This window comes from Aquarana catesbeiana, linkage group LG10, assembly GCF_042186555.1.
Source record: "Aquarana catesbeiana isolate 2022-GZ linkage group LG10, ASM4218655v1, whole genome shotgun sequence".
Lineage (NCBI taxonomy): Eukaryota > Metazoa > Chordata > Amphibia > Anura > Ranidae > Aquarana > Aquarana catesbeiana.
In genome coordinates this window covers 171562140-171584419 of record NC_133333.1, presented here as the reverse complement: position 1 = coordinate 171584419, position 22280 = coordinate 171562140, and the positions used below count along the sequence as shown (strand labels likewise).

At 43.8% G+C, this 22280-nt stretch overlaps 1 protein-coding gene across 3 annotated transcripts in view; it reads left to right on the top strand.

Annotated features, from left to right (window-relative positions):
- Window positions 1-4028: 4028 nt before the first annotated feature.
- The window catches only part of NADK (NAD kinase), a 162240-nt gene continuing 143988 nt past the window's right edge, over window positions 4029-22280 (top strand). Inside the window, exon 1 of one of the 3 annotated variants that reach the window (XM_073602964.1) lies at window positions 4029-4286. The gene's annotated coding sequence lies outside the window, so the exon portion shown is untranslated. Of the gene's footprint in view, window positions 4287-7767; window positions 7902-18162; window positions 18354-22280 lie in introns of those variants that run through there. The other 2 variants (XM_073602967.1, XM_073602966.1) reach the window with 2 other exon arrangements.

Genomic DNA, 22280 nt, shown 5'->3' with positions numbered 1-22280 from the left:
AGCCGCGCACGACAATTTTTTTTAAGGGCAAATGCGGTGTACAGGAGAACTCTGATGTAAGGGTGTTTCTTCTCACCAAAGCTTCCACTTACTTTAGCGTTCCCAACATTCCTCCTTAAATCAAGTTTCCCAAAGCCCCCCTTACAACAGAGTCCACAGGGCACCCCTTACATCTCAGTCCCCCTTACCTTAGTGTACTCACAGACATTGGATGGTGAGCTCACTCACCGGAGGATGGAGGCTCAGGCATCAACACCTTACATCCACATTGTATGCTGAGCTTCAAATTTCTAGCCCGCTAATCCCTTTCCTGAGGCCCAGAACATGGGGATTGGAGTGTTGGTGGGCAGACAGAGGGGTAAGGGTGGGAGGAGGAGGAGCAGATTGAGCCATCTCTCCTCTCCTGTCCATGTATGGGGGTGGGGAACGTGCACATACCTATGTACTTGGTGGTTGTGGTACGCAGTTAGTTGGGGAACTACAGTCCATTCTCAATAATGTGTTTGGGTTTCAGGCGGTCTGAAACCCGGACACATGATTCAAAACCCGGATTATCCGGGTCAATCCTGGACAGGTGACAACCCTAGAGATAACTTACATTCAGTAGGATGTGTCTCTTGTGCTGATTTCTCTTTTATTACTGTAGTTGAAATCCTCCTCTGTTCATGCCCCACCCCCATTGCTGTAATCTTCCGGTGCAAGGGGAGTTAACGGGGGGGCTGTCACAGGATCAAGGGAGCCTGACTATTGGCCATCCTTTCCACCCAGCTGCTGCATTCATAGACACCATACTACAGCTTCTGTAAATCAAACAAGATCTATGAATGGAGGAAGTGCGGATGATTGAAAGGTCTGTCCCCTCCATTCATAGAGCCTGTAATACTGCTTTTATGATTGGTGCAGCTGGGTGTAGAGGGCGGGCATAATTGGGCTCCCTTGGGGAAAGCCTGTGACAGCCCCTTAGTTGTATTAACCCTGGAAAATTATGGTGACGGGGATTGGGTGCATGGACAGGGAAAGATTTCACCTAATAGAAGAGGCATCATCCTGTTTTGTGTAAACGATCACCTTGTAAAACAACCAAAATAGAAATGAAAGGCAAAACATTTGTGTATACAAATACCTTTTTTTTTTTATAAGTGATCACACCCCCTCTATTCTCAGCTGCATAAGAGCTGGGGGGAGGAGAAACAACAGCACACTGAGCTTCCCAGTGAAAGGCTGCATAGGGGGGTGTGTCAGAACAAGTCTGATCATTGGAGAAGAGCAGACTGAGTTCCCAGCACAGCTAGAGAACTGACCATGATGTGCTCTCCTGCTTAGGGTGGTCCGTTTTTAATAAGAAAGCAAAGGGACTGGCAGGAACATCAGGGATTTCACATAAAGGAAGCAATACAAAGAGAACAGGATACTTCTTTATATAAGCACATGGTACCGCAGGAACATATTTTGTAAGTGACTTTCTTATTACTCAATAAACCATGTATATCAGTATTACGCTATGGTGCCCCTTTTCTGTTTTGGGATACATCTGAATACCATCAATATCTGCCTATACCTATGATCTGGGATTGACGATTCTGGCGGTCCCTGTCTTGTACGCTGACCACCTTGAGGGTTCTTCCTGGTATCCATTCGTTTGGCCCTTCATTGGATAAAGACCCTGGCCGGGTATAGGTCGCAAGCTCTTACGGCTTGCCGTCTGGTAAGCGAGCATTTTGTGTGTTCAGCACTGGTGTTGCGGTGGAGGATAAAATCAACCAATTGAATTACATTCACAGTCCGGTTAAATTGTTTGAGCACTGTTTATTCAAGAAGATGGACTTTTCATTTCATTTATTGCACACTGTTTAATTATATTGGACTGTACTGTATAATTTTAGTAGGTTTAGTGCTGCTACTTCTTGGTTTTAGTTATTGTTGTGTGTATTTCACTTTTAGCAGCAGCTTATTTGATTTTTTGTTTTCTTTATCATATGTTATTAGTGTTTTAGTTTACTCACAGCGTGGTATTTTTCTTTAATTAAACCCTTACATATACTCATTGAAGTGACTGGCCTCAGGTGATGCACAGAGATAAATGAAACCCTCCTACATAAGATGTACCTGTTTATTTCAAGTCTTATCTTCTCTACAGCCATTCTAAAATCCAGAATTTCTAAAGCTTGTCTGAGCTGTCAGAAAAAAAGGGGTGGAAAGATAAAATTACACTCTGCAGAGCTCAGTGAGGAGAGCTCTGAAAGCTGATTGGAGGAAAGAGACACGCCCTCTCCCTTCACACAGGAACAGAGCTAAGGCAATCAGCTGGAGCTCCCTCCCCTGTCACCTTTTTCTCTTGGTGTCAGGAAACCTTGTCAGCAGTGATTCATACTGATAGCAGAGGAACAAAGCAGCAGACAGAAATTACACTTAGCCCTGGTTTTCACTGATGTGATTTCTGATGCGTTCTAGAACACGACAAGTGAAATAACATGATTTTCTGTGAAGGCTGTTCATACACATTCACTGGCCACTTTATTAAGTAAACCTTGCTAGTACCAGGTTGGACCCCCTTTTGCCTTCAGAACTGCCTTAATTCTTTGTGGCATAGATTCAACAAGGTGTTGGAAACATTCCTCAGAGATTTTGGTGCATATTGACATGATAGCATCACACAGTTGCTGCTGATTTGTCGGCTGCACATCCATGATGCAAATCTCCCGTTCCACCACATCCAAAAGGTGCTCTATTGGATGAGATCTGGTGACTGTGGAGGCCGTTGAAGTTCAATGACCTCATTGTCATGTTCAAGAAACCAGTGGTGAGATGATTTGAGCTTTGTGCCATGGTGCATTATCCTGCTGGAAGTATCAGAAGATGGGTACACTGTAGTCATAAAGGGATGGATATGGTCAGCAACAATACTCAGGTAGGCTCTGGCATTTAACCGATACTCAGTGGGTACTAAGGGGTCCAAAGTGTGCCAAGATAATATCCCCCCCACCATTACACCACCACCACCAGCCTGAATCGTTGATACAAGGCAGGATGGATCCATGCTTTCATGTTGTTTACCCCAAATTCTGACCTTACTGTCTGAATGTCACAGCTGAAATCGAGACTCATCAGACCAGGCAATGTTTTTCCAATCTTCTATTGTCCACTTTTGGTGAGCCGGTAACAGTAAAGTGAGTTTATATAGTGAAATACAGTACTTAGAATTCCATCTGACTGGTTAGATGTTCAATTTTAAAGCGGAGTTCTGCTAAAAAAAGAAATTAAAAGTCAGCAGCTACAAATACTGCAGCTGCTGACTTTTAATAATCGGACACTTACCTGTCACAGGGTCCAGCGATGCAGGGGAGTGAAGCCGCGCTCGTCTCCCCCTCCTCTCTGCGGCGCCGGCATTGTAAGTGTGGGCGCCCGGCTGTGGCTTTACAGCCGGGCACCCACTGCGCATGCGCGAGCCGCGCCGCCACTGGCTGGGCAATCATCTGGGACCTGTCTGTGATATGTCCCAGATGATTGCCGAGAGGGAGTGCTGGGAGGAAGTGGGAGCTGGGACCCTCTGAAAAAATGACATGCCAAATGTGGCATGTCAGGGGGTCACCTCCCTTAAAGCGGAAGTTCCATAAAAGCAGCGGAAACCTGCTCATCTCACAGGTTTGCTAATCCGACAGAAGTTCGCTGCTTTTAAAATTCAACATGTAACCAGTCAGACGGAGTTCTAAGTACTGTATTTCACTATATAAACTCACTTTACTGTTAAAAATAAGTGAAAAATGCAAAACTCCGGTGGGTGTTACAAGATGTCCGCTTTCCCCCTTCTCGGTGTATCCCTACTATGGAGGAGTGCGGGGTGTAGTAAGATGGCGGCGGCAGAACGTCACTTCCGTTACACATTCTGACGGGTCGCCTAATCTGACGAAACATCGTCCCTGGAAATCTCGGACAGCTGTCATCTCCATTCGCTGTCCAAGAAGCGTCGTCTGCCAGCACTCCCACGTCACCATTTACCAATACAAAACATGGCCGCCGGGGAATCGGCGTGCGCGTCTACGGAGACCTGGATGGACAGCTAGGGAGCATGCGCACTGGGGCGCCAGAGGGACTCGTCCACAGATTGTTTAACCCTCCGCCCAGGAGCCCATTCTGGAGCGGAGGGTGGGGGGAGAGTGCTCTGAGGGTGCCATGGCACCGGCATAGACGTAAGCCGCCTAAGACGACCCTGCCCGGAGCGGAGCCCGCTATGTAGGACCGGAAAGAGGGCGGAGACCTGCAGAGTACCCACTCCCTGGGCGCTGACAGTGAGTCACGTGTCCGCACATGGGCACCACTGGGCCCTGAGCAGCCTGCAGCCCTATAGGTGCCCGGCCACTACAAACACCAGCATGCCCTGGCAGCCATTGGAGTGCCCCCAGCAGGTGGAGGAGGGCAGCAGGTTGCTCCTGGCACAGTGACAGCTCAGAAGTGTGTATGAGAGGCTGGTGTGTGTTTACTGTGGGAGCAGAGAGTGTTCTGTGATTGGCCATACACTATACAATCTTTATTAGGCCTCATGTATGCCCATGTACATCAAATCTCAGTGTTTTTGGATGCCCGGGAGGTATAAGCCTATCGTGCAGCCCAACTGCCAGCAGCCTTATATATGGGGCGGCTGGACGCAGTACTGAGTGGTGCTTGCATTTAGCGCTGAATGTGTTTAGGGGTGTACGCCCCAAAGGCCCAATTCCTGCGTGTCTCTGAACGCACATACATCAACAATAGTGATGAGCTCTGATGTGTCCGGAGCCTAGTCCAAACCCAGCTGACATATCCCTCCAGGAAGCTGTCACTGCAACCGCCAATCAGAAGTGTCCGAGCCGTGCCCTGCAGCAGTGTGTATACCATACACAATATTAACAATATTTTTTTTGCTAAAACAAATATCCAAAAAAAAAAAAAACTCCATCAGTTTAGGCCAATATGTATTCTTGTATATATTAAAAAAATCGCAATAAGCGTATATTGATTGGTTTGCACACATGTTATAGCTTCTACAAAATAGGGGATATTTATGGCATTTTTATTATTAATTTTATTTGTTTACTAGTAATGGCGGTGATCAGCGATTTTTATTTATTTGAGTATATTCGCCTCCATTTTTATTAGTTAAAACATGTATTGAGGATAATGCACTAGGCCTATGCGCCCGAGAGAGAGAGGAACTGATGTTGTTCCCCTATTTCTGTAACCCTGAAAACCAGGAGTGACGAGTAGTCTGTCTGTTTCCACACCTTTGGCCAATTTCCTGGCCGTTGTTGGCCAGGTAAACAATCAGACCGATCTCTGTCACATGTGAGGTATTGTCGCGAACATCAGAACAAGAGCAATAATTCTAGCACCAGACCTCCTGTGCAACTCTAAACTGGTAACCTGTAAAGGCGTTTTAAAGCGTTTCCTATGGAGAATTTTAAGCACCGCAGTTTGCCCCCATTCCACGAGCAGACTCAATTTTAAAGCATGACATGTTGGGTATTTGTTTACTCGGCGTAACCTCATCATTCACAGTATACAAAAAAATTGAGCTAACTTTTAATTTTTTTTTTTTTTTTTTTTTTTAAATTTTTTTTTTTTCCAAAAAACAATTCTCCTATGTCCATGTATTCATTCATTTTGCTTGTATTTAAGGACAGGCAGCTTCTTGTTCCTGGTCACACTGTATCCAATCCACGCCCCACCATTTCCTCTGTTTTGCATCATAAATGTAGGCGCGCTAATGATCTAAACCACTGTATTGTGATCTCTCTGCTAATTCCTCTGCCTATTTGTGTCTGTGTCAAATCTAATTACTACTTGGCTCTCACCTGCAGAGCACTGGACTGAATTGTGGGATATGTAGTTTCTTTACAGGAAATGTTAGTTCTCAGGCTGCAGACAGGTCATGCATTAACCTGCAGTTTACTTTGCAGGGAAATTTGCAATTGGAAGGAAGCTTACCGCAGAGCTTTAGTGAATGTGGTGAAGTTTCAGTTTGCAAAGAATACTCCCATCAAGAGATGTGTTAATCATACCACCCAACGCCCAGGACATGTAATTCCAGGTGCAGAGCAGGTTTTTTATTTTTTTTTATTTTTTACATTTAGCCCTGCTGCTTGCCCGCTGTTCACACCAGTGTGGCTTTGAAATCTTGCTACTTTGGTGCGATTTCTGTGTGGCTTGCGACTTCATTTAACAGAAGCTAATTCAAGTCGCAATGAAATTGCAGAAACCTTTTTCAAAGTCTATTTGTACGATTCAATTGCTGCAAATAGGGTGCGACTTGTCATGCGATTTTTGAACTGTCAATTCGCATGACAAATTGCACTGGTCTGAACTTTTTCTTCTGGCCCTTTAGCCAGGGTTCACACACTCCAGTTTCTGTGCGATTTCCATACAGGTGCGATTTTGCCGGCTTACTCTCTCAACTGCCTTCTGTTGTCTTGGGTGCAAAAAACGCCTGTCAGTAGCAATCCTGTGTAAACACTTCTCTCTGCGTGCTACTATACTCTATCACTTGTGGGTCTGGGACGCATCACTCCAAACTCGCACAGGACCCTTTTCATAATCGCACTAAAAACACATTACATGTGGACTGCATCTGTGTGAACCACCTCAATAGGAAGACATATTATCTAGCCTGTCATGCTAATCCGTGTGTTTGAAAACACATCCAGAATTGCATATGTGTGAACCAGGGCTTAAGCTCCATTCACACCTGGGTGTTTTGAGACTGTAGCAGAATTGGTGCAAAATGCACTACAATCGCAAAACGCAGTTCCAGGTTTTGGTGTGATAAATTGATAGTTGCAGCAAAACTGCACTGCGTTTTAGGTGCCATTGAAAATAATTCTGCCACAATCCCAAAACGCCTAGGTGTAACTAGGGCCTAATTGTGCGGACACTGGATCTTGGTTTGGCTGCTTAGCATGCACTTTTATTGGGCATCCAAGTACTTCTGCCTGCGATGGTAACCTGAAGGAAACAAGTTTTTTAAATTTTTTTTCCTTATTGTGGCCAGTACCTCATTTACTCGCTCAGCAGATGCGCTTCTGCTAAGCGTTAAGAGAGTACCGACACGCCCCTTTCCTGATGAGCACCCAATCTGTGCTCGTTACACGGCAAGGTCTCTCCCCTCCCTGCTAGTCCCCAAGTGTTGTGGGGGGGAGGTAGTCAGGAGATAAACAGTGCAATGTTAAAAACATTAAGCCTAGGTTCACATTGGTCCGATTTTGGCATGTCAAATCGGCGGCTATTGCCGGCAATGTAAAATTATGAAAATGTGGCGCTCGCAAATGTTATTAAACATGTGTAACCAAGTGCAGATGTGAATATACAAAACAAAAAACGTGTAAAGTCCAAATAGATGTGCTGAATGTTCTGATCCGCAATGGGGGAAAAAAACCTGGACCACTGACGCTCCAGGAATACGTCGACATGTTTCGCCAACCTACAGGGCGTTATCAAAGACCTTTCAAAGACCTGGTCTTTGATAACACCCTGTAGGTTGGCGAAACATGTCAACGTATTTCCGGTGGCACTGACGTCATTTCCTGCTCCTTGGAACACACGCCATGAGCAGCGTCCGGATCCATCTCTAATCCCTTTTACATGCCTGTTTTTATCAACTATTTTGTAAGTACCCATTTGTATATGGAATAAATCCTTTTCAAACGGTACTTTTCACTATTGGTTCCATTTTTTTTTTTTTTTTTTATCCTCCTTCTCTTTTTTTTTTTTTTTTTTTTTTTTTTTTTTTGGTGCCTGGTGATTCTGCTGAGAAATTCCAACAAGAAATCCTTTGATCTGATGTGCACAACACCACTCCTGAGCTTCTCTGGATACCATCGCATAAGCCTGAAGTAACCTCCCCAGACTGCAAAGCTTGGGGTCATCGCCATTTGGTGAGTGGGGACACATGTGGGGGTGGCGTTTCTGCACCTGAAAAGTCCTGGAGCGTCTGTGGTCCATTGCACTTCAAAAGTTTTTTTTTTCCCCATTGCGGATCAGAACATTCAGCACATTTATTTAGACTTTTTATTCACATTTTTTTTTTGCTTTGTATATTCACATCTGCACCCATCTACACTTGGTTACACATGTTTAATAACATTTGCGAGTGCCACATTTTCATAATTTTATTTCTAGTGAGTAGCACTTTGTGTGTGGCAGCTGCTTTAGTTTTCTTTTTCACTGTTTTTTCACCATTCAGCGCAAGCTTAAATATTTTATATTATTCACTATTGCCGGCAATGGCACCGTCCAAATTGGTGCGGCGCCGCACCGATTCTGAAAAGAAGTTCCTGTATTACTTTTGGTGACTTCAGTGGGCGATTTGTATAGACTTCTGTACAGGAACCCACACAGATGTCTGTCAGAAATCGCTGCCGAAGTCTGCCTGCCAGGTTGAAATCGTGCAAGTAGTTCAGCTGGTTTTTAACCCGCAGCAATGTGAACCTAGGCTAAATGTTTAAGTGGCCATAAAACCCCTTTATTTTTAAAAGCACCTCTTTCTTTTTTAAATTGGGACCCTGAGTTAGTCCTGTGGACAAGTAGTTTAAAAAAAAAAAAAAAAAAAATCAGTCAGTCTTATGCAAAGAAAACAGAGACAGCATCATCATTATTTTTTTTTTTTTTTTGCACGTGATTGGATGTCCGAAGTAAGCAGAGCTTCATCTCACTGGACTCCCTAATTCCAAAATACTAGATAAATCTATAAAAATATTTACCGTACACCATGACTAGTGGCAGGGTCATTTAGGCTTTGGAAAGCTGAGGGTGCCAAATTGTACCAGAATGCAGCCCTGCACAGCACTGGAGCACGATCTCATATGATTTGGGATCCTCATCTTCACCAGCATAACATAGTGAGTCTGTGATATCACTGGGCCCTACAAGAAGTGGCTGCAAGCCATGGCGTAAGATGGGTATATTTTACCACTTTTCTTGGAATCTATTCTTTTAATGCTTTCACATTTACACAGGTGAGTTGAAGTAAGGAACATTACTGCAACACACGTAAAGGCACGATTGACATTCATTTTAAAACACCCTAAGGCACTTTGCAAAAACATCCAAACATATGTGCATTTCAGGGCACCATAAGGCACAGAACCATCGGGGGGGAAAGGGTGTTACATTTTTTGTGCTTTAGGTCCACTGCCAACCTATTTAAAATGAACAGTCTTCCTTAAAGGGGTTGTAAAGGTTTGTGGGTGTTTTTTTTTTTTTTTTTTTTTTTTTTTTTTTCATTGAGGTGAAAAAACATCTCTCTGCTAGGGGGTTCTCGGCTGTTGATTGGATAGATTGATAGCAGCGCAGCCATTGGCTCCTGCTGCTGTCAATCATATCCAATGACGCGGCTGCTGGGCTCAGTCTATAGACGCCGAATGCTGGGCTCAGGAGCGTGCCCGCAAGGTAACCCCCCGGTAGAGTGCTTCTCCTAGGGGGTTATCTGATGTGGGGAGGAGCCGAGAGAGACACTGAGGGACTCCAGAAGAGAGGTTCAGGGCCACTCTATGCAAAACGAGCTGCATAGTGGCGGTGAGTATGACATGTTTGTTATTTAAAAAGAAAAATAATGAACCTTTAGTGCCTTTAGTGTCACTTTAATGCATCGCACATTTAACTCACAATAACACCCTGCATTAAAGAGGAACTGAACTCTGCAAGGTGTGTGTGTGTGTGTGTGTGTGTGTGTCCCAAAAGGAAAAAAAAAAAGCAGGCTATGACAAGTAACTAGTCACCAGACTTGAATATAAACAAAAAAGTCAGTGCTACTACCCATACATCACATAGAAAGCAGAGATCCCGGGTGCTCGATCCACAGTCGCTGGCTGAGTAGGGAAGTGAGGAAAAGATGATCTGCACTCCGGTGATTGCTCTTAAAAATTGTAATATTTATTGACAAGCCACAGTGACCAAATGCAAATGAGAACAGTTGACGCGTTTCAGCCTATAAGGCCTGTCACCAGAATTGCCTGTGGTCTTCTTGCAGCTGTTCTTTTTCCATTACTGACTTACCATGACTTGTTCAGCACTGCGTTTCTGTGTGGAGGCAGCCATCTTGGTAGAGGCAGGGTTTTGCTTTTTTGTGTCAGGACCTCCAGTAAGGAAAGCAGTATTCAGGACAGTAGTGACATCACTGTATCTCCAGATCTCCTGAGACTAGCAGTCACAGGCGGCAGTGCCTTGAGCCTCACACTGCAGACATACAGCTATAACATTAGACACTGTGCCTAGGCACAGTCAGAAACCAGGAAGTTCTCTGCTGTTTTTAAGGAGGAATTCCAGACAAAAGTACGTTTTTCAGAGTACTGTTTAGGATGTGTGTGTGTAATAAATAAATAAATAAATAAATATATATTTTCTCGCTATCTTCCCTAAAACATAGCAAATATTCACTTTTTGCTTTTGGTTCCACTTTAACGCGACATATGGTCTAAAAGGGACCCATTGTGTTTTTTTATTTGGGGGAGGTTGTAAGCTCCCAGATAAACCACGGGAAGCCATCTCTTAGCTAGTGATTTTAGAAGTTTGACTTTGCTGTTTAAAAATATCCTGTGTAGCATAGGCCTTACATTTGCTCAGAGTTTACTACTCATTTCACTGTTTACAATAATATGTTACTTTATGGCCTCAGAACCTCATTATGGAGTCCTTCATGACTGTGACTCTTCCAGTGTCTGTAGTAAAATGATGTGTCTGCTGTCATTTTACTGCCAACATGCACTAGAATGGGGAACTTTTCAGCAACCCTGCTGTTCCTGCTCTGTTATCGTCCTTGTCATATTAACTACTTCATTACCGCATTATAGCTGAAAGACGGCTACAGCACGGCTCTCTTGTTCTGAGAGTGCGTCCATGGATGTCCTCCCAGAATCACGCCCCTGGTGCGCATCCGACAAGCTCTGTGATCGCTTGTCCTTCACACATAATTAATTACAGATTGCATTAACCACTTCAGCCCCGGAAGGATTTACCCCCTTCCTGACCAGAGCACTTTTTACAATTTGGCACTGCGTCGCTTTAACTGCTAATTGCGCGGTCATGCAATGCTGTACCCAAACGAAATTTGCGTCCTTTTCTTCCCACAAATACAGCTTTCTTTTGATGGTATTTGATCACCTCTGCCGTTTTTATTTGTTGCGCTATACACGGAAAAAGACCGAAAATTTTGAAAAAAAATGATATTTTCTAATTTTGTTCTAAAAAAAAATCCAATAAACTCAATTTTAGTCATACATTTAGGCCAAAATGTATTCGGCCACATGTCTTTGGTAAAAAAAATGTCAAGTGTATATTTATTGGTTTGCGCAAAAGTTATAGCGCCTACAAACTAGGGTACATTTTCTGGAATTTACACAGCCTTTAATTTATGACTGCCTATGTCGTTTCTTGAGGTGCTAAAATGGCAGGGCAGTACAAAACCCCAACAAATGACCCCATTTTGGAAAGTAGACACCCCAAGGAAATTGCTGAGAGGCATGTTGAGCCCATTGAATATTCATTTTTTTTGTCCCAAGTGATTGAATAATGACAAAAAAAAAAAAAATTACAAAAAGTTGTCACTAAATGATATATTGCTCACACAGGCCATGGGCATATGTGGAATTACACCCCAAAATACATTTAGCTGCTTCTCCTGAGTATGGGGATACCACATGTGTGGGACTTTTTGGGAGCCTAGCCGCGTACGGGACCCCGAAAACCAATCACCGCCTTCAGGATTTCTAAGGGTGTAAATTTTTGATTTCACTCTTCACTGCCTATCACAGTTTCGGTGGCCATGGAATGCCCAGGTGGCACAAAACCCCCCCAAATGACCCCATTTTGGAAAGTAGATACCCCAAGCTATTTGCTGAGAGGCATGGTGAGTATTTTGCAGCTCTCATTTGTTTTTGAAAATAAAGAAAGACGAGAAAAATTTTTTTTTTTTTCTTTTTTCAATTTTCAAAACTTTGTGACAAAAAGTGAGGTCTGCAAAATACTCACTATACCTCTCATCAAATAGCTTGGGGTGTCTACTTTCCAAAATGGTGGAATCCAGCACAATATATAACAGCTAGAAGATACAGGAGCATTTCCCCGACGTGGGGTCTGTGGAGCTGATTACAGCAAGATTTACCAGATGAAACAGCCAGTGAAGTGATCCAACACATTACACCATATGCGGTATACCCCTGGTGGGGTTCTGGAAGCTGGTGAGTAGGCAACCAAAAGGGGGAGCACGAGAGTCACCTGACAAATTGATTCATCACCAAAGTCACCATTGGGAATCTGAAATTGCCATAGGAACATCAGTATATGGACTGTCATAATATATGTTGAAAATCTAGTTGCTGGATGTTTTTTATTAGCTGTTATGTCTGTATGCAATTTTAAGTTATACCCAAAACGCATAGGGTATTAATTTAATACATATAACCTATACGCACATCACCGCATTGGTATATGGCTTTCAGCAAATGCACATAATGGAATATAGCCTCTGGCTTTTTCTCTAGATGCTGTAGAACTATCTAAGCTGTGCGACATTTGACGTGTGTTATATGATTAATAGACATATTTTGTGTTTGCTGGGGTATCACTCATACTATAAGGGGAATTTAGATAATTCATATACCCCACAGACCTATCACTACAAGTTTAAAAAAAAAAAAAAAAATAATAAAAAAAAAAGGGGGGATATATGTATAGGCTATCCCAGTATTTAATGTCTATAGGTAGCGCCAATATACCCTAACTTTTTACTTTCACATACTGTACAAGGTACCTTATTAGGAACTTTGTGGAAAGGGAGGCAGCGACCTGTGCTTTCTGATCCTATAGCCAGGCCCTAAAGCGCAGTTTTTTTCCATTTATAAAGCCCTTTCTGACACTTTTTGATTACATAAAAAAATAATTTTTTTTTGCAAGAAAATTACTTTGAACCCCCACACACTATATATTTTTTTTAAAGCAAATGCCCTACAGATTAAAATGGTGGGTGCTTCATTTTTTTTTTCACACAGTATTTGCGCAGCGATTTTTAAAACGCATTTTTTGGGGAAAAAACACACTTTTTTTAAATTTTAATGCACTAAAACACACTATATTGCCCAAATGTTTGATGAAATAAAAAAGATGATCTTAGGCCGAGTACATGGATACCAAACATGACATGCTTTAAAATTGCGCACAAACGTGCAGTGGCGACAAACTAAATACATTTTTAAAAGCCTTTACAGGTTACCACTTTAGATTTACAGAGGAGGTCTACTGCTAAAATTACTGCCCTCGATCTGACGTTCGCGGTGATACCTCACATGCATGGTGCAATTGCTGTTTACATTTGACGCCAGACCGACGCTTGCGTTCGCCTTAGCGCGAGAGCAGGGGGGGCAGGGGTGCTTTTTTTTTTTTTTTTTTTTTTTTTTTTTTTATCTTATTTTTAAACTGTTCCTTTCATTTTTTTTTTTTTTTTATCATTTTTGTTATCTCAGGGAATGTAAATATCCCCTATTATAGCAATAGGTAGTGACAGGTACTCTTTGTTGGAAAAAATTGGGGTCTAGATTTCTCCTCTGCCCTCATAGCATCTGACCACACCAAGATCGGTGTGATAAAATGCTTTCCCAATTTCCCAATGGCGCTGTTTACATCCGGCGAAATCTAAGTCATAAAATGCTCGTAGCTTCCGGTTTCTTAGGCCATAGAGATGTTTGGAGCCACTCTGGTCTCTGATCAGCTCTATGGTCAGCTGGCTGAATCACCGGCTGCATTTTCAGGTTCCCTGTTGAGACAGGAGAGCCAGAGAAAAACACGGAAGACGTTGGGGGGGGGGGGGGGCATTCCCTCCCACTGCTTGTAAAAGCAGTCTAGAGGCTAATTAGCCGCTAGGATTGCTTTTACATGAAAGCCGACCACTGGCTGAAAAGAATGATACCAAGATGATACCTAAACCTGCAGGCATCATTCTGGTATAACCACTCAAAGTCGTGAATGGCGTACCTGAAGACAAAAAAATGGTTAACAATAAAGCACAGTAAACGGTAAAGTATAAAAAATTGCATACCTGAAAAGCAAACATGATAAAACATTGCAGAATAGAATACAGTAAAAAAGAGCAGAACAATAGAGAGAGAATAGAGAGAGAGAGAACAATAAAACGACAACTATTTTTTTTATTTTGTATTTTTGTATGTGTGTGTGTTTTTTTTTTTTTTTGTAACTAACTTTTATAACTGTAACCGGTTCCAGGTTCGGGTCTCTCAAAATGCGATGGCATCTTGGGAGACCCTGTGAAAGTGTGCCTAGTCTGTGCAATGCTGTACCCTACGCTAATACTCAACTAGTGTATGGTAGCGTTCAAAACATTCACCAATGCAAAGACCAGGATTGTCAGGACAGGAGGGACAATAATAGCGGGTGTCACACCTATATCCGCGCTTGCTGCAGACACGACATCTTTTTTGGGGGGGTTCGCTGGGTAGGGGTACTCGGGAGGACATAAAGAAAATGCCTCTCATGCAGCTGACTGCATTTGGTTGGGGATGTGAATGGGGGAAGTACGGGCGCTGCAGAAGCGGTGGGTTCCCAATTAGGATTGGCGAATGCAGCAGGAAGGGCATTATGGGCACGACGGGCCTGTGTTTGTCTTTTTGGTGACAGCGGGACACTACTTGTGCTTGCCACCTCACCAGCTTGAACTGCACTTATGGGACTCGCCACGTCACCAAGTGTTACTGCAGTGCTGGTTTGACTACGACCGGGGTGTACTAGGCCGCTGGTGCTTGCCAGTTCACCAAAACGCTACCAAAAAAACTGTTAGCGATTGCAGGGATCAGGCCTGACTCTGCGAACGCTGCAGTTATGCGTTTAATGTTTTGTAAGTGACAGTGATCGATCGATACTGCACTTGGGTGGGCTGGGCTGGGCCGGGCGGAGGGGCAAAACGCAGGTGCTAGCAGGTATCTGGGCTGATCCCGCTAACACTGCGTTTTTGGGAACCCTAAACTGCTGGGGACACTAGTATAGATCTGATCGGATCAGATATTGATGCGTTCAGATACTATACCACTAAGGGAGGCGTATGCTGCGTGTGTGGGTGTTAGCGGTACTGGCGCTAATCTGACGCTGCTTGGGGCGACGCATATCACCGCCGGGCGATCAGGGGGCTAAACCTTTATTCGGTAATAAACGGCGGGTGCCCTGACACTATAAAAAAATAAACAAACTAACCAGCGTCACCCGTAACAGTTATACGGTGATCAGTGGTGAAAGGGTTAACTAGGGGGCAATCAAGGGGTTAAAACATTAGGTAGTATATGGGGGTCCCTGTCGCTATAAAACGCTGACGGCGAACCTAAATATTTACCTCCCTAACTAGCGTCACCAGCGACACTAATACAGCGATCAGAAAAATGATCGCTTAGTGACACTGGTGACGGGAGGTGATCAAGGGGTTAAAACTTTATTAGGGAGTGTTAGGGGGGTACCCTAGACCTAAAGGGGGCTAACACTCACTGACCTAACACTGTAACTGTCACAAACTGACACCAATACAGTAATCAGAAAAAAAAAAAAAAAACCTGCTTGGTGTCAGTTTGTGATTCGGGGGTGTAATGTGTGCCTGGCATGTTCTACTGTGTGTGTGTGTTTGTGTAACTCACAGTACAGTCTTCTCTCCTCGGCGCCGGAACGGAAAATACCAAGCCGAGGAGAGATGACATCATTTCCTCTGCCTCTGTGTACAATACAGAGGCAGGGAAATGATCCCATTGGCTGGGAGCGATAGCAAGGGGGGGGCCACGAATGGATGGCCTCCCCCTCACCACCGATCGCCGGGGGAGATTTGCCGACCGCCGCAGGCACCGGGGGGGGGTCCGATCGGACCCCCCACCCGCGGGCAGGCAAGGACGTATCTGTAAGTCCTTTTGCCTGCCCGTGCCGCTCTGAGGACGTATATGTTCGTGCGGCGGTCGGCAACTGGTTAAAGGACCAATCACAGCGGTCCATTACCATATGATCAGCTGTGCCCAATCACAGATGATCACATGTAAACAAACTTGCCGGTTATCAGCATTCCTTTTCTCACACGCTGTCAAAGCATGAGGAGAGCTGGTAACCAGCAATTGTGATGGGACATTTACACAGATAATCTGTGCCCTGATTATCAGTGCAGCCCCATCAGTGCACATCAGTGAAGGAGAAATATGTACTTAGTTGCTATATTTAATAAAAGGAACTTTAATGTGTGTGTTGTGTGTTTGTTTTTTTTTTTTGTTTTTTTTTTACAAAAAAAAAAAAAAAAATCCAGTGGTGATTAAATACCATCCAAAAGAAAGCTCTATCTGTCTCCAAAAGTTAAAAAATGTCAGATGGATACAGTGTTGCATGACCGCGCAATTGTCATTCAAATTGCAGCAGTGCTAAAAGCAGGGAATTGACCTGGGCAGGAAGGTGGGGGAAAGTGCCCAGTATTGAAGTGGTTAAAGCTGAACTCCTGCATGAGCATCATTTTTAATAAAATGTTCCCTCCCACATTTAGAAAAAGCTGAGAAATGAGAATATTTACTTGCGGTAACGTTTTTAGATGTCTTCTATTTGGGGCTACACACAGAAGGGATCTGTGACACTTCCCTTGGACATCAGGTTGAGGCTGATTCTCTGGAACTCTAGTTATGGTGGTCGGACCAGCAGTGAGCGAGTTTGTGGGAAAAGACAGCTAAGTTGATTTCTTCTCTGCCACCACCCACATACAGGCTCACAGCTGATCCAACAGCATCAGGGAAAGACGGGCTTTGAGATCTGCAGATGGATCCCTCTAGTCCAGTGGTTCTCAACCTGGGGGTTGGGACCCCCTCGGGGGTCAAATGATGATTTGCCAGGGGTCACCGAATCCTGGGCTGTTCCTGAAGCCCGCACCGTTGTTTTTTTTTTCTAGGAGCCTGTGGCTGCCCATTCAGCCTCTTTGCACCCGCCCATTCAGTTCACGGCATGGGTGGGGGGGTAGATACTAGAGGTCAGCTGACTGGTGAGGAATGTGAAGTGGGAGGGTCTCCTCCAGCCCCTATCTCCTGATTTCAGCATAGGTGTCACTGCTATAAGACACCACAAATTCGGAGACACAGTGAGGAACACTACCTGTGATTATAGTTGCCATTAAAAGTCCCCACTACAGTTCTCAGATCAGCAGATTACCTCGATCAAGAGCACCTACTTTGGCTGATCAGAACTCCCCCCAGCACTGCCACTCAACCCATTCCCCCCACTAAGGTGTAAGAGAAGGAATAAAAATAGAGAATACATGGAAGGGAGAGGAAAAGAGGGGGAGCAACAAAGAAAAAGGGAGAGCAAGAAGAAGAAAAAAGAACAAGAAAGATGGCTAGAGAGAGGAATGGAGGAAAAAAAAAAACAAGAAATTAGCAGAGGGATAAAAGGGAAAGAAAGGAGAACAAAGAGAGTGGTACATCTTAAAATGTACCATAAGGAGTTTTAATAATGTACGAGTGGAAGGGACTCGGGGAGAACTAAATGTCCGTGGGTTAGGGGCGCAAATTACTTGTCTTGCCTTGGGTGCTGACAACCCACGCTACAAAAATAATTTTACTGTTAGGGGTCCCCACAACTTGGAAAATTTTATCAAGGGGTCGCGGCACTAGGAAAGACTAGAGCAGTGTTTCTCAACCTATGTCCACACTGCAGAGTAAAGGCTTGTCTACACTGGCTTTACATATTCAATGGGCAGAAATGCTTTGAAAACGTGGCTCCCCTTTTGTACGTAATCTTGAGTGTTTTTTTAAACGTGTGACCTCAGTTTGGTTGGGAAGTTGGAAGTTTGCCTTGTGTTACTACTCTTAAACACCGTCTTTTTATTTTTTTGATGTGTCACAAAGCTGCCACTTTCGTGGGTACTGTACCTAATTGCATTTGTTGAAACTGTGTATGAGTCAGTTTTTTGGGGTTTTCAGGGGTGGAAAAATATATCACGCCGTTTGCCGAGAGGCACTGTTAAGGAATGAAGAACCTGTTTGGGGTAAGCCACAAGATGACTTTTGCAATAATAGTACTATTTTGCCCGGCGTTCAGCTTTAAGCATGGTGAAACTTTTTGGAAATTTTTACTCGACAGCAACTCTGCAAATCCCTTCCCTGTTTTAGAATGCATCATGCTTTGATACATTCAGAGGGTTTCCTTTTACATCTCAGAGAGTGGACTCTATTACAACTGTAATGTAAGTTATTTCAAGCTGGGAAAACCAGCCGGCCAGCATTCCATGTCAGCCTGAAGCTACAGCTGGGTGGAACAAGGAAGTGCCAGCCTCTGAAATGGAGCAACCATGGGATTGCTGGAAGGAATCATCCAGGGGTTCGGTATGTTAATGACCTCATTGAATGCCTTTGGAGAGCATCCTCTGCTAATTTTTATTGTTTTTTTGTATTGGTATGTTTTTACATTGCTGGTGTATGCTGTATATTACAGCCTGGTGACCTTTGCCTCTTTTGTTGTCTTGAGCCTGGTTTATGATCTGTGATGAGGGGGGAATGTTTGTTTATTTTCCTTGGTAATCTTTTCTAGGTTTTGGGCCAGTTTACATGTATGCGTCCTACAGTATATAGATGTGTATACTATGTACATGCAGTATTGCACCCATACATTTTGTACTTGTGTATACATTTTCATTTTGTGTACAAACATGTATATTGGCTTGTGATTTTAACACTTTATCTGTTTTGTGAGAGTTGCAAAATACATATCTTGTATGTGGTAGTGGAAGCCTGTGAAAATAGGGTAAGGAGTATGTAAGCTCAACATTTTATATTCCTGATATGTGCCTGCTGTACTATGTACTTGCATGAAAAAGTATCCTGTTCTCTTTTGTATTGCTTCCTTTGTGTGAAATACCTGATGTTCCTGCCAGTCTTTCTGCTTTCCTGTTCAAAACTGACCACGCTAGGCATGAGAGCACAGCTTGGTCAGTTCTATAGCTATGCTGAGAACTCGGCCTGCACTCTTCCAATGATCAGACTTGACCTGGCCCCTCCCACCCTTGCACAGCCTTTCACTGGGAAGTTCAGTGTTCTGCTCTTTTTCTTCCCCCAGCTCTTAAAGCGGCTCTTCAGTCATATTTTTTTTTTTTCAACTTTCCATCTATTAAATCTTCTGCCCTTGTTTTAACTTTTGGTAAGTAAAATATTTTTTTTTTTCTGCCAGTAAATGCCTTATACAGCCCACTTCCTCTTTCTTGTCTGGTAATAAGCCTAGGCTAATGACATGCACAGCTCTCTCCCTTGCCAGGAAGGGAGGGGAATGAGTCATAAGAGGGCCAATGAGAGCTAGGGCTGCAGAGCTGGAGGTGTCTGTGTAAATCCAGGAAGTGGACAAGCAGCAGCTTCAGCTGCCCACAGTTAAAATGGCTGCAGGCAGTCTTGGTGGAGGGAGATTTCTGCAGCATATTTGGCAAGTACAGAATCACAGTATATATAAAATAATATGCAAAGTGGTTGGAGGGAAGCTTCAGAATGGCAAAGATTTTTTTTATTACAAATTATGTGAGCAGACTGCAGTTCCTCTTTAAGTAGCTAAGAACAGAGGATATGTGATCACTTATAAAAACGTCTAACAAGGTATTTATATTGTGTTTTTTTTTTTATATCTATACACAAATGTTCTGCCTTTCATTTCTATCTTAAAATGTAAGTTCACCTTTTACAGAAAAATCTGTAAGGTGAACTTACACAGGACCCCCTCCTGCCCAGGTCAGCGGTGGGGTGGGGGGAGGTGAGGAAGGGGTCCTGTGTAAGTTCACCTTACAGATTTTTCTGTAAAGGTGAACTTACACTTTAAACTAAATAGGCTGTTGTACAAGATGAGGGTTTGCATACTTTTTAAAAAATTTTTTACCTTTCATCCAATGGCTCCTGTATGGAACTGCAGAAGAAATAGTGCCGGTCTCTCACTTTATTTTGTCACTCTTCTGCAAATCAGAACAGTCTGCCTAGACAGTCATTTATTTTTTTTCTGCTCTGCATTTACTTGTGATCAAAGGTGTGAGGCATGCCATAGGGATGTGATCAAGCTTTAATGATCTTTTGTTCCCCAAATATTGATGTCCACCTCGAATGTGTGAACAGGGTAATCAAGTCATTGTTTTTTATTATCTTTTTCATTCAATCCGCTGGTTGAATTGAAAAGTTGAATCATTTTTTGGTTGCCCAAAGTGGTTTTAAAGTTTTAGACATTTTTCACCTTTTTTTGTTTTTTCTTTTTGTGTGCTTAATCCTGGCCACACATGCTCCAACTGTGCGTGAACCACGCCTTCACACACCACACTCACCAGATCATATTGACCCCTTGTATACAAGTCAAAATGTACCTCTTTTAGCCAGATGTTTCACAAGCTGGATAAGATTGTACTCAGTATCTGCTTTATGTACCTTTTTTAAACCGGATCCTCCAACTCACCAAGAAATATTTCACTGTTCCTTTTAATCCTCTCGGACCACCATGCAGTATCCAGGATATCAATGAATATGTATTTGGAAATATTCTGATTGCCAGTGTGAATAAGGTCTAAATGTTGCCACTTCCTGACAATGCTAGTTGCTTGGCTGTCCATATCTTCAATATTATGAATCGCTAACCTGGAACAAGAAGGCAGCTAATCGGCAAACGTGTTCAGGGTCGTCTGATGCTGAATATATTGAAGCCTTTGGATCAAAGTAACAGCCAGGCAACTGCACTTTCACACTGAATAGTGTGTAGGTGTGTTTGTTTTTTTTTTTTTAGAAAACAGAAGCGCAATCCCAATGATATATACAGAGTAGTTTAATAAAATGCAAAACAAAGCACACTTTACATCAAAGGCTTCCAGGGATAAGCAGGATTTAAGGTGTATCACAGTGGCAACCACACAAGATCCTATGGCCGGTGTTCTGTTGGATAGGGCCCGCTATCGACGTGCCCGGGATGTACTGCGCATGCGCCGTACGGAACAGCACAACAGCTGATTTTAGGATCAGCTGTTGAGACGGCCTGTGTGCACAATAGCCGATGGAAGAAATTTTTCTGTCATACTGTGCCTTGTGCTGGCGAGGCGTGTTCATGTTGGTGAGGGGCGCATCAGTACACTATGGGGGCGGATTTTTACATGAAGGCCAGTGCTGCAAAACCCATATTTTTCAGATAGAAAAATACGCCCTTCAGTTGACTAAACACGCCCCGCAAGCATCCAGAAAGAAGAGCAGAAAAATGTGTTTTGCAGCACTGCCCATCATTGCATAATCCGCCCCTCACCGACATAAACACGCCTCGCCAGCGCGAGGCAGTCTAACAGAAAAATTTCTTCCGTCGCTATTGTGCGTAGGCACCGCCTCACCGACACAACAGCTGATCGTAAACTCAGCTGTTGTGCTGTTCGTCCCAGGCACTTCTCGATAGAACGCCATCACAGCTAGACACGCCCCCGGCACTTATAGAACACCATGAACCTAGGTTAATTTATGTCAGTTTTTAGGATAATGATGCCTTAGGCCCCTTTCACAAGACCAGACTGATCGGGTACACCTGTCTGTTTTTCAGACGGACCCGACCGGACCATCCATTGTGCATCTGATACGATCCTTTCCACCAAAAACAGACAGATGGGGATCCTTTCCCCATCGGTCTAGTGGATCAGATGACAGTCGTATGGAAATGGACAGGCAATCCGTTTCCATCCGCCTGCCCCATAGAGAACAGCGGCCTGTGTCCGTTCTGCATAGCGGAACAAACATGGACCTGTCATCCGGTTGCTCAGCGGGGATCAGCGGAGAGATCGCCCGCTGACGAGGTGGATTCGCTTGACATGTCCCATGTGAAAGGGTCCTAAGGTTGGGCATACCTTTTATACAATTTTTGCTTGTACAATTAAATGTAGAATGGGCTAGTATGCAAACGAAGCCCGCGCTGGCCCTGCTTGTGGCTGCATCCATCTTCTCCCCTCTTCCCCCGGGGGGCTGTGGACTCCGGCTCTGTGACTGGCCAGAGTCGCGTGGGAGCCATCAGTCACGGCACTTGCTAGTGAAGAGATGGCACGGAGAGCCTTTTCTTCACAGCGCATGCGCCGATGACCTCATCTGCACACTACAAGGTAAATAACTCTGTGTGTTTAGGAGATAGATATTAACAGTACCTAAAGGTAAGCCTTATTTTAGGCTTGCCTATAGGTAAAAGTGACAGAGAGGTTTACAACCACTTTAATAGAAAGAGGATGGTTTGCAGTGCTCTCTCTGCAATTGAGGAAGAAGGGAGGAGGAAAG